The sequence below is a fragment of the Mustela putorius genome, unplaced genomic scaffold (genome assembly GCF_011764305.1).
Source record: "Mustela putorius furo isolate JIRA1106 unplaced genomic scaffold, ASM1176430v1.1 tig00003942_pilon_pilon_pilon, whole genome shotgun sequence".
Taxonomy (NCBI): domain Eukaryota; kingdom Metazoa; phylum Chordata; class Mammalia; order Carnivora; family Mustelidae; genus Mustela; species Mustela putorius.
Genome location: NW_025422087.1, coordinates 418,938 through 432,500, shown reverse-complemented (window position 1 = coordinate 432,500; position 13,563 = coordinate 418,938). Strand labels below are relative to the sequence as shown.

The window sequence follows — 13,563 nt, the reverse complement described above, 5'->3', positions numbered from 1 at the left end:
GGGCTGCTCTAATAAAATACCACAGACTACACAAACTCACAAACAACAGACTACCACAGCTCACAAACAACAAATTTATTTCTCACAGTTTTGAAGGCTGGGAAGTCCAAGATCAAGGCACCAGCATGGTGATTTCGGTGAGGACCATCTTCCCAGTTCACATTTGGTGCATTCCCATCATGCCCTCACATAGGGGAAGGGGCTAAGGAGCTCTCTGGGCCCTCATTTACACACCACTGATCCCATTTGTGAGGGCTCCACCGGCGTCCTTAAGCACCTCCCAAAGGCTCCACCTACTAATACCCTCACCATTGGTGGTTAGGATTTCAACACATGCTTTGAGGGGGGAGGGACACAAACATTCACACCTTAATGCAAGGTGTGAGCTTGCATTAAGCAAGCTTAAGCTCCTTGCAGACTTAACCAAATTAAGATAATGTCAAAGGGTGGGCTCTAATCCAAAATGACTGCTGTCCGTATGATAAGGGGAGCTTTGGTCACAGACATAGATACACATAGAAAGGGAAGACTATGTGAGGAGACAAGAAAAATACTGTGTGAGGTACAAAATGAAATCATGCTGCTACAAACAAGGAACACCTGGAGCTCCCAGAAGCCACAAGAGGCAAAGAATGACCCTTCACCCACAGGTTTCAAATCAAGCATGGTTCTACTCCGACATCCTGACTTCAGACTTCTATCCCTGCAAGTTCTGAGACAATAGATTTCTATTGTTCTAAGTCACCCAGTTTGAGGTACTTTCCTATGATAACCCTAGGAAATGGATAGTGATCTGGTGGGGTTTATTCCAAAAAAGGAAGTTTGATTCATCATTTGAAAATAAAATGATGTAATTTATCATCTCAAAAGACTAAAGGGAAAAAAGCCCTAGGATAATCACAACAGATACAGAAGAAGCATTTGACAATTTTAACATCAATTGATAAAAATTCAACAAGCCAAGGAAATAGGGTAAATTCTTCTACCTGATGAAGGATATCTATGAAAGACTTGCAGCAAATATCAGACTTAAATGTGAAAGACCAAATGTTTTCTTCCTAAGACTGGCAAAAATGCAGGCTGTCCTTATTCACCACATGTATACAATATCGAAAGGGATATATTGCATTTATCAATGCAATAAGGTGAGACAAATAAACAAAAAGCAAAGGGAAAAGAAAGAAATAGAACTCCATTCACAAACCACATGATGGCTTATATAAAATACTCTCAAAGAATCTATCATAAAAACTTTTCTGGTGTACCATGTGAAAATAATTGGAGATTAAGACTCCCCTCCTCGAACATAGGCAGCAACCTCTTCAACCTTAGCCGCAGCAACGTCTTCCTAGGAACATCGCCAAAGGCAAGGGAAGCAAGTGCAAAAATGAACTACTGGGATTTCATCAAGATCAAAAGCTTTTGCACAGCAAAGGAAACAGTTAACAAAACCAAAAGACAACTGACAGAATGGGAGAAGATATTTGCAAAGAACTTATCAGATAAAGGGCTATTGTCCAAAATCTATAAAGAACTTAGCAAACTCAACACCCAAAGAACAAATAATCCAATCAAGAAATGGGCAGAAGACATGAATAGATATTTCTGCAAAGAAGACATCCAGATGGCCAACAGACACATGAAAAAGTGCTCCATATCACTCGGCATCAGGGAAATACAAATCAAAACCCCAATGAGATATCACCTCACACCAGTCAGAATGGTTAAAATTAACAAGTCAGGAAATGACAGATGCTGGTGAAGATGCAGAAAAAGGGGAACACTCCTACACTGTTGGTGGGAATGCAAGCTGGTGCAACCACTCTGGAAAACAGCATGGAGGTTCCTCAAAGTGTTGAAAATAGAACTACCCTATAACCCAGCAATTGCACTACTGGGTATTTACCTTAAAGATACAAATGTAGTGATCCGAAGGGGCACGTGCACCTGAATGTTTATAGCAGCAATGCCTACAATAGCCAAACTATGGAAAGAACCTAGATGTCCATCAACAGATGAATGGATAAAGAAGAGGTGGTCTATATACACAATGGAATAGCCATCAAAGGAAAAGAAATCTTGCCATTTGCAATGACGTGGATGGAACTAGAGGGTATCACGCTTAGCGAAATAAGTCAATCAGAGGAAGTGGAGATGCAACATGGGGGGTTAAGGGGGTAGAAGAAGAATAAATGAAACAAGATGGGATTGGGAGGGAGACAAACCATAAGTGGCTCTTAATCTCACAAAACAAACTGAGGGTTGCTGGGGGGAGGGAGGGGTGGGAAAAGGGGTGGGGTTATAGACATTGGGGAAGGTATGTGCTATGGTGAGTGCTATGAAGTGTGTAAACCTGGTGATTCACAGACCTGTACCCCTGGGGATAAAAATACATTACATGTTTATACAAAATTTAAAAAAAAAAAAAGACTCCCCTCCTCCTAAAGAGAAAAAAATAACTGATTAAACTGAAAATCAACAACTCTTCTTAGATCCATCAGATAATTCAGGTCACAGGGCAAATTGCCATCCCAAAAATGGAAGAGTTGGGTAAATATGAAGAATCACAGTTTATCTCTGGAGCCAGCAATTGGTAGAAACATGAGAGGGTAATGGACTAATTGCAGAAGGCTGCACCATGCATTAGCTTTGAGATAAAATCTCCTGAGGACACAGCCCAAGACGGGGACCTTAAGGAGCACCGCCATGTTCTCAGGATGAAGATCAGAGAAAAGGCCCTCATGCTTCCAGCAAGGGAAGGGGAAAGGGGACCATTATAAAATATGCCCAGCACATTCTGTTCCCCTCAACAAAGGCCTGCCCTCAAGAAGTTTTTACCAGAGATTCATCAACACGGAAGAAGGGAAATACCTAACTTTAGCTCATTCTAGTCTTAGTCTTCCTGTCTCATTTAACAGGGGGGAAAAACCACCTAAAAAGTCCTTGTAAAGAACAGAAACAAGTCATAGGATTATAGAACATTTGCTCTCTCCTGCACTTATCACAACACAAATACAGTTCCTGTACAGTAAGAGGGAATTACCGCTGAAAAAAACTGGCTTAAAACCTATTTAGGAAGGAGTCTCAGTCTTTTCAACAAATGGTGTTGGGAAAATTGGACAGCCACATACAGAAGAATGAAATTGGACCATTTCTTTACACCACGCAAAAATACACTCCAAATGGATGAAGGACCTCAATGTGAGAATGGAAGCTATCAAAATCCTTGAGGAGAACACAGTCAGCAACCTCTTCAACCTCAGCCACAACAACTTCCCCCCAGAAACATCACCAAAGGCAAGAAAAGCAAGGGCAAAAATGAACTATTGGGACTTCATCAAGATCAAAACTTTTGCACAGCAAAGGAAACAGTCAAGAAAACCAAAAGACAACTGACAGAATGGAGAACATATGTGCAAACAACATATCAGATAAAGGGCTAGTATCCAAAATCTGTAAAGAATTTATCAAACTCAACACCCAAAAAACAAATAATCCAGTCACGAAATGGGCAGAAGACATGAACAAACATTTCTGCAAAGACATCCAGGTGGCCAACAAACACATGAAAAAGGGCTCCACACCACTCAGCATCAAGGAAATACAAATCAAAACCACAGTGAGATACCACCTCACACCAGTCAGAATGGCTAAAATTAACAAGTCAGGGAATGACAAATGTTGGCAAGGATGCAGAGAAAGGGGAATCCTCCTACATTGTTGTTAGGAATGCAATTGGTGAAGCCATTCTGGAAAACAGCATGTCGATTCCTCAAAAAGTTGAAAATAGAGCTACCCTATGACCCAGCAATTGCACTACTGGGTATTTACCCCAAAGGTACAAATGCAGTGATCTGAAGGGGCATGTGCACCTGAATGTTTATAGCAGCAATGTCCACAATAACCAAACTATGGAAAGAACATAGATGTCCATCAACAGATGAATGGCTAAGGAAGAAGTGATATATAGTGATATATATATAATGGAATACTATGCAGCCATCAAAAGAAATGAAATCTTGCCATTTGCAATGACATGGATGGAACTAGAGGGTATTATGCTGAGCAAAATCAAACAGAGAAAGACAATTAGCATATGATCTCTCTGATATGAGGGATCTGAGAGACAGGGTGGGAGGTCATGGCGGGTAGGGAGGGAAGAAATGAAATAAGTTGAGATTAGGAGGGAGACAAACCATAAGACATTCTTAATCTCACAAAACAAATTGAGGGTTTCTGGGGGTTGGGGGTAGGGAGAAGGTGGCTAGGTTATGGACATTGGGGGAGATATGTGCTATGGTGAGTGCTATGAAATGTGTAAGCCTGGTGATTCACAGACCTGTACCCCTAGGGCAAATAATACATTATATGTTAATTTAAAAAAAAAAAAACTTCTCTTGAGAAACAGCTGTGTTTTGAAACTTTGCTACTTAGAAATGTAACAGTGGAAGATGTGGGGTTTGGGAGGGTTTAGATTTCATGTGAGCATTCATGGAAAAGAGATCTGAGCACTGGGATAAGGCAAAAGGAGAATGCTTGAGAAAGAGACAGCAAGAAGATGGTGGACTTGGTGTGACATGCCAACCTCAGCAGGTTTAGCTGTCACCCTGATGGGCAGCTTCTGAGGCAGACTACAGGAGAAGAAGGAGATAACTCAGTCCCCGCTGATTCAGTGAGGACTTGGTCTCCAGTTCTGCGATTCAGAGGTAAACCAGTACTGCTGTGCTCTCCACTAATGGGTTCTGGCACATAGCTAAGAGCAGAACTACTGCATAAGAAAGAGAGACAAGACTTGCCCGGGGCCATGCACAGCCAAAGCATACTTGAAAGTAAATCTATCTCATAAACCAATAAGAAAAAACAAATTTCAACCATAGTGGGTAAATTAAAACTAGCCTTACATCATCTTAATTTCACATCTTGGTTTATTTTATTTTTTTAAATATTTTATTTATTTAGTTGAGAGAGGGGGGTAGAAAACAGGTGAGCATGAGCAGGGGGAGGGGCAAAGGGAGAGGGAGAGAAGTAGACTCCCCTCTGAGCCTGGAGCCTGATGAGAGACTTAATCCCAGGACCTTGGGACATGACCTAAGCCAAAGTCAGATGCTTGGTATTCAGGTGTCCCCCTCACATCTTGCTTCAACATCATGTTGTCTTGTAATGGAAATGTATATATGTTTAATCCATACTTACCTTTCTATTTAATAAACAGGTATTTTTATGTAGGTAAAACACGGAATTTTAATAAACTATGGCTATATAAAGGGAAAAAAATAAGAAGGAGTCTCTAGGGAAACCAAAATACACACTGAATCTGCAGCTGCATATAGAACAACATCCAGGGGTGGGAAAGGGGAGGCTACACATAAAGTGAATGACAACAACCATAAAGTCTACACATAAAGTGAATGACAACAACCCACATCAGAGTGGTAGGAGAGGCTGACACTATCTCACTGTGAACACTACCAGAGGTGTGGCAACACACAATCAGGAGGAAATCAGAACCCTAAGCTTCTCCCTGAGGAGTGAATGGTTTGAACCCCCCTTGTGGCATCCTGACTTTTTCCTTCATCTTAGAAATGAGTCCCCAAAACACCTAATGTGGCCTGCATCCACAAGACTCACAAGACTATGCTGAACTGAGTTGTTCTTAAAGGGTTCACATATGCAAATACACCTACTCCAGGACCAAGCACAGAGGCAGCCAACTGAAAAGTGCCTACCTAGATTTTTGTTAAAAATTCATGTTAAAGCACTAGGTTGAGGGGCTAGCATCTGCATTAATGCACATCTAGGGGTCTGTGGAAATTCTCTTCTAACACGGAGGCCTGGGGCACCATCTTTGCACACCGCTTTGCCTCCCTCCAACCCTCTGGTATCTCCTGGAGTGGAGCTTGTACCCCCATCTGGTGACCTGATTTTGCAGCTGACAGGACTTAGACTCCTGAGTCCCACTGGACTATAAGCAACGGAGAAAGAGTTTTTACCCAGCCTCCACCCCATCTACAAGGCAGAGCATAGAGGCAACAGACTGAGGAGCCCAGGCTCTCTGTGAACCAAGCCAATTAATTTCTCCCCACAGGTGTCACCCGAGGGACAGGCTTCTAACCAAACACACATATAAACGCCACAGTCATCCTCTCTAGAGACCTGGGAGGTTAGGACTGTCTATACTCTGCCATCCTCCAGAGCACCAGTGTCTCCCAGAGGGGAGCTTCTAGACTCAGTGGTGCCCCAGTTTTCATGGCTGCCACTCAGGGGATGCTGCTTGCTTCCCTGGCTCTGGTTCCCAGTGGGGTTTACCTTCCTGGGTCTCATGGGATGGGACTGCACCAGTCACAGAGCTGCTTTTTGGCTAGCACGACCCCCAAAGCAGGTCACAGACAGTGGACTGAAACCAGTGCCTCCCCCCACAACCCCAGTCTTTCTGTGGAAGAGTCCTTTTAGCTAGTCCTGGAGCTTCAGCCTGAGGGGTGGGCTACTAGTTTGGCACACTAAGGACTGTTGACGTATTCTCTAGGGATGGATGTTGGTGGATGCTTGCTGTGTGCTTGCCCTCTACCTAATTCCGGGTTGCCAATATCTCCCAGAAATGAGCTGGACCCTTGTCTGGGCACCCTGATTTTTCTAACTGCTGCCCAGGGATCACCTCTAGGTTGCCTAGCTCTTAAGCAGCAGGATTTATACTCAGGGGTCCCCTAAGAACGTAACCAAAAGAGAAAGTTTTTAACCAGCTACCCCTCTTAGGGCACAGCAGAGCGGCAGCTGTCTTTCTGTAAAACAGGCCTATTGGCTTCAGAGCTGCAAACTGAGGGGAAGGCCTCTATCAAGCACACGTGTAACAGCTAACTGGAATCCTCTTCAGAGACCTCAGAGGCTGGTACCATCTTTGCAACTGCTACCCAGGGAACTCCTCTAGACTGCCTGGTTCTGCTAGCCAGTGGGGCTTACATTCAGGGTCGTGCCTGTATACGTGAAAAACTTCATGTATACATGAAAAATTGCCACCTGAAGGCCTATGTACCCATCAGGAAATGAAAACACTAACTTTAAAAGATATTCATTGCAGCATTATTTACAATAGTCAATATATGGAAGCAACCAAACTGTCTGCTGGTGAATGAATAATAAAGAAAACATGGTATAGATAGATAGATAGATAGATAGAGGCATAGATATTATTCATATATATATATAAATAATAAAGAAAACATGGTGTATATATGTGGTGTATGTGATAGATATATATATACCATGTTTTCTTTATATATATGTGGTATATATATATATATATATACACATCATATTTTATTATTCATTCTCTCTCTATATATGTGTGTGTATATATATATATATATACAATTAATTGTTTAGTCATAAAAAAGAGGAAATCTTGCCGTCGGCAACAACACGAATGGACCACAAGGACAGTATGCTAACTGAATTAGAGCAGAGAAAGACAAATACCTTATGATCTCACTTGCATGTGGGAATCAAAACAAACAAAAAAACAAGCTCATAGTTCCAGGGAACAGATTGGTGACTGCCAGAGGTAGGGATGGGGAGTGGGCAAAATTTTAAAGAAGGTCAAAAGGTACAAACTTTTGGTTACAAAATAAATAAATCCTGGGGATATAACATACAGCATGGTGACTGTAGTTAATCATACGGTATTGCATATTTGAAAGTTGCTAAGACTAAATCTTAAAAGTTCCTATCACAAGAAAAAAAATTTGCAACTATGTGTGATGACAGATACTTACTAGACTTGTGGTGATCATTTCACAATATATACAAATATTGAATCATTATGTTGTACACCTGAAACTAATGTTGTATGTCAGTTATATATCAAAAAAAAAAAATTTAACATAGAGGGGCGACTGGGTGGCTCAGTTGTGTAAGTCCAACTCTTTTTTTTTTTTAATTTTTTCAATTTATTTATTTTCAGAAAAACAGTATTCATTATTTTTTCACTACACCCAGTGTCCAACTCTTGATCTCAGCTCAGGTGTTGATCTCAGGGTTGTGAGTTCAAACCCTGTGTTGAGCTCCATGCTGGGCCGAGACTTACTTAAAGAAAAAGAAAAAGTTAAACATAGAATTACCTTATAATCTGGGAATTCTCCTTCTCGACTTTTCTCGATTTTCTCCCCAAAAATTAAAAGCAGGGACTCAAAAAGAAACTTGCACACCAGTGTTCACGGAAGTATTATTCACAGTGGCCAAAATGCACAAATAACCCAAATGCCCATCAACAAATAACCTGATTTTTTAAAAATGTGATATATACATATAAGGAAATATTACTCAGCCTTTAAAAAGAATGAAATTCTGATACATCTTACATGAATGAAACTTGAAAACGTTATGGTAAGTGAAATAAGGCAGACACAAAAGGACGAATATTATGATTCCACTTATATGACGTAACTAGAGTAGTCAAATTCACTTAAACGGTAAAAACAGAATGGAGGTTATCAGGGGCTGGCAGAAAGGAAAAAAGGATAATTTAATGGGTATGGGTTTTTTTTTTTTTGGATGATGAGAAAGTTCCTAAAATATAGCATGGGGATATTTACACAATTTTGTAAATGTACATTATGCTACTGAATTATTAACCTAAAAATGGTTTGAATGGTAGATTTTCTGTGTCTCTGAACTCAATAAGATAATAGGCAACAGATATTATAAAATCATTATAATTAAACAGTGCCTAGGAAAAAAATAAGCAAAAGAAATTTGAGCATATACACATTCAGAGGCCTAGAGAGTAATGAGTGGCATTAAAAGTCTTCGGGAAAAGAATAGACCATCCTGAAAATGACACTGGACTAACTGGTTAGTGATTTGGGGGAGGAAATTATATCTCTAACTTACTCTACTCACAAAAATACATTTTAGACAGGCTAAATGTCTAAGCATAAAAAGCAGAATTTCAAATATTTGAAAGAAAATATTAATTGAATTTGTATGATATCACGGTATGGGAAAGATCACTGCAAAATGGTCAAAAGCATAAACCATAAAGGAAAACACTAATTAATCTGACTCACTTCATGACAACAAAGAATCTTCGATACATTGCAAAATGAAATAAAATTTAAAAACAAATCCCTTACCTCTAGAGTATATTTTACTATATGTAACTGACATGGGTGTTCTACCCAGATGATTTTAAGAAGTCCTACAAATCCATAAAAAAATATAAAAACATGAGCAAAATATATGATTGTTGATTAATTTGGCCCATAAACATACTAAGATATGCTCAAGTTCAATGAGGCTAAAGCTAAAAACTCAAGAGTATGACAATGCCAAGTGTTGGTGAGGACATGGGGAATGGGAAGCCAGCAGAGGACAGGCAGAAGCATAAATTACTCTAAGCATTTTAAAGAGTAAGTTTAGGCAGCAGGTGTCCCACAGTCCAGTACAGTAGTCACTCCTTATCCATGGGTGGTACATTCCAAGACCCTCAGCAGATGCCTGAAACCACAGAGAGTACTGAAACTTATAAACGCTATGTTATTTCCTATTCATACACAATTATGATGAAGTTCGAGTTACAAATTAGGCATGGTGAGAGATTAACAGCAATAATAATAAAATAGACCAGTTACAACAATATACCATAACAAAGGTTATGTGAATATGGCCTCTCTCTCTCAAAATATCTGGTAGTATTGTAGCTCACCTTCTTCTTGGGATGATGGGAGGTGATAAAATGTTTGTGCAAGGAGACAAAGTAAGGTCAATGACATGGGCACTGTCACCTGGTGTTAGGCTACTATTGACCTGCTGACCATACACCGGAAGAAGGATTATCTGCTCCTGGGCTGCAGGTGACCTCGGAATATACTGAAACCTTGGAGAGCAAAACTGGTTAAGAAGGGACTACTGCATTTCCGCTTCTAATTATGGCTTTAAAAAATCTCATACGTGTGTCCAAGGAGATGTGAACAAGCATGTGCATTTCAGCACTGTTTGCAACAGTGGAAAAAAAAAAAAGGAAAAAATTTGTCAATAGAGGAACAGGTAAATAAAACCCATCTTGGGCGCCTGGGTGGCCCAGACAGTTAAGTGGCTGCCTTTGGCTCAGGTCATGATCCCAGGGTCCTGGCATAGAGCCCCACAACAGACTCCTTGCTCAGCAGGGAGCCTGCTTCTGTGGCTGGCCATTCCCCCTGTATGTGCTTCTGTCTCTTCTCTCGCTCACTCTCTGTCAAATAAATTAAAAAATTCTTAAAAAAAAAGTCTTAACTCTTGACACCTGTTCCGCAAAATTTCAAGGGCCAGGCCCTGGAATGAAAGGGAAGGACTGGCTCCCTGGGTGAGCCTGGGACTCCCAGAATGGACCAAGTTCAGTTACTGGAACAGTTAGTTGCAGCTGCTCTTAAAGGGACCACACACTGAAACAGAGGGTTTCCTAGTTACTCACCAGTTGGGCTGGGGACAACAATTTTGACTGGAAAACTGACCCGTTCCGGTTAATATCCTGAATGTCTTCACCCAGCACCAACAGTCCTAATCCGGACGGTGGCCCCTGGTCCTGGCTCGGAATCAGCAGAAACCTTCCCAGCTTGCCTCTGGAAGTTCTGAGAGTGGAGGGCTCAACGCCACCCTCACTCTGTGCTCCTGGGACAGGGCTGTCCTTCCACACTCTCCCAGCCGGCTTTCCTTGCTCTCTGAAGTACCTCCCTCCTTTCAATTCAGCCTGAAGGATAAAAGAGACCTATCATGCTTGGGAGTTAATTTGCTTTTCCTCCAAATGGTGAAAAAAAAAAAGGAGGGAACGTGCCTTCCTAATAGGTGAACACTTAAAGATAAGACAGTACCTCACCGGATACATGAATTTAACGTAGATTTGATAATTGATGATTTTCACCAATACTGTTGAAGACTAAGTCACTGGCTCTCAAATTATAGGGTCTCAGGATTCTTCAGATTCTTAAAAAAGACCAAAGAATCTAAGGAACTTTTGTTTATGTAGCTTATATCTATTGCTAGTATTTACCATATTAGAAATTACACTGGTACAACCATTCCTGAGAACAATCCAGCATGACTTAGTGAAATGAAATACGTAAGCCCGAAACCTCTGGCATTTACTCTAGGACATATATACAAAAAACAAACAAAACAAAACACCACTACAGGGCAGGTTCATAGAAGCTGTGTACAAGTTCATAAAAGCAAGAAGAGTTGGGAATAACCTAGGTAAGTATGAGTAGAGGAAAAGATGACCTATGGTATGTGACTGCACCAATCAGAAGGATGTCATATAAAAAAATAAAAATAAAAATAAAAAAGAAGGATGTCATATAAAATAACATGACTAGATCCTGAAGACCTAGCATTTCATGAGAGTTGGCAGAATGAGATTTATAGTACAATATCCTTTATGTAAAATTTTAAAACTTATACAAAGTAAATATTATTGTAGAGTTTTCCAAGGAAATATATTCAAAATAGAGAAGATGGCTGGTGGGGGAGGGGACAAACATTAACTATATGAGCGAGTGAGGAATGTGGAAATGCAGACAGGAGATGAAAAAAAAACTGCTCATGAGAGAGAGACATCCAAAGATGGATTACTCTGTAAGGCTGTCTGTCACAAGTAGACAAGAGAATTTTTGCGGTCCTTCTTAAAAAAAAAAAAAAAAAAAAAGTGATTCATTTTTCGTCCTTCTCTTCCTGTTTCTCACCATTCCCAGGTAAATTCCACACATGTGCATATACACTTTTAACTTCTTCTTACCACCATATTTAAATTATTAGAATATCAGTTGGCGGGGTGCCTGGGTGGCTCAGTCAATTAAGCATTTGGCTTCAGCTCAGGTCATGATTTCAGAATCCTGGGATTGAGCCCCATATTGGGCTCCCTGCTCAGCAAGGACTCTGCTTCTCCCTCTCCCTCTGCCTGCTGCTCTGCCTGCTTTTGTTCTCTCTCTTTTGGTCAAGTAAATAAATAAGAATATATGAGCTGGGGAAGTGATGTCTGTGCTTCATGTGTCATGAAACAGCTTCTGATTCACTATTATCATCTCAAATGTAGAAGGTTCGCTTCCCTGGATGAATCTGAAAAGGGAACATCTCACGAGTTGATAGTACTTGAAAATCAACACTTGGAACAGAGTTAGCCGCCCTCCCCTAACCCTGTATTTTTAAAACGGAACATCGCTTGTAGCAAAGATGTTAACTGGATGAAATGTAACATAAGCCCAACTGGCAGAAAGCAGCTCCTTGAATACACTGGGGAAGAAGAGGTACATCTGCTCAACCTGATTTGCTTCTCCCTACCACACCCAGCTTGGAGCCCCTTATCAGCTCTCGATAGGGCGCTATGACCATGTGATAGGTCACAGTTTAGGGAAACTATGGAGCAGGGCCCACTTCTAGACTGTCCACCAGGAGACTTAATTGTGCCCCTTCTCCTATTAGTTTGAGAGAATGCCCTAACAAAATGCCACAGACTACATGACTACATGATATAGATATAAATCTATTTTCTCACATTTCTGGAGACTAGAAGATCAAGGTGCTGGCAGGTTAGGCTTCTTCCAAGACTCCTCTCCTTGCCTTGCAGATGACCATCTTCTTGCTGTGTTCTCATGTGATCTTTCCTCTGTAGACACACATTCCTGGAGGCTCTCTGTGGATTCTAATCTCTTCTTATAAAGATACCAGTCATATCAGATTAAGGCTCACTCTAAAGGGCTCATTTTAACTTAATTTCCTCTTTAAAGGAAAAATATGACTTTTTTGGAAACAAAAAGTCATATTCGGAGGCACTAGAGATTAGGACTTCAATATATGAATTTTGTGAGGAGACGTATTTCAATCCATAACAATTTCCAAAGGGTCTTGCTCATGATCAGTTTCCTCTTGATGCTTTAGCAGCCAAGGAGTTTAGTACCAACCACAGTGCTCATTTTCTGAATCAGGTGTATTTTAAGAGGATACCAAACCCAAAGAATGAGCTTCTTTCTCCAGCCCCAGACTCCAGGCATACTCATCATCTCCTCTTCTCCAAGATAACCTAGTGAGTAACTGGGATATCCTTAGGGCTTATCACATTGCCTTCCTTAAGATAAAACTTGGCTTATTCATCTTTGACGTCCTGATTACCATCACAGCTGCTGGCATTCTAATAAATTATGTACAGATGTACCTTGTGTGCAGGCCATGAGCAAGCTGAAAGTGAAGAACACTGGGGAGGATGGGAGACCCAGAAGAAGAGTCCATGAGGGAGTCAGACAGGGTGGGCCAGAAACTAATGTGCTACCCCTTCATTTTTGCAGAGACCTCCTTGTATGGAAGTATGCACTTCCAAGTTATAGCAAGATGCCAGGCAATTTCCAATTTGAAAATATGCATGGTAAATAGCAAAAATGATAGATTTCTTATAGTTCTCTCATACTTATTTAAAACTTATGATTCTCAAGGCATAGTGTCTATGTGTTTGACAGGAAAAGGTAGGAAGACAGTATTCTCATATTCCAGGGAAAACCAGCAATGGACTTGTTCTGGACAAACCTGTCAGTCTTAAGACACAAAATT

At 40.7% G+C, this 13,563-nt stretch overlaps 1 protein-coding gene across 4 annotated transcripts in view; it reads right to left on the bottom strand.

Moving 5' to 3' along the window:
- The window catches only part of LOC101678481 (phospholipid-transporting ATPase IB-like), a 231,800-nt gene extending 220,927 nt beyond the window's left edge, over window positions 1-10,873 (bottom strand). Inside the window, exon 1 of one of the 4 annotated variants that reach the window (XM_045069635.1) lies at window positions 10,442-10,873. The gene's annotated coding sequence lies outside the window, so the exon portion shown is untranslated. The remainder of the gene's footprint in view (window positions 1-10,441) is intronic. The other 3 variants (XM_045069633.1, XM_045069637.1, XM_045069634.1) reach the window with 3 other exon arrangements.
- Between the last annotated feature and the right edge of the window lie 2,690 nt (window positions 10,874-13,563).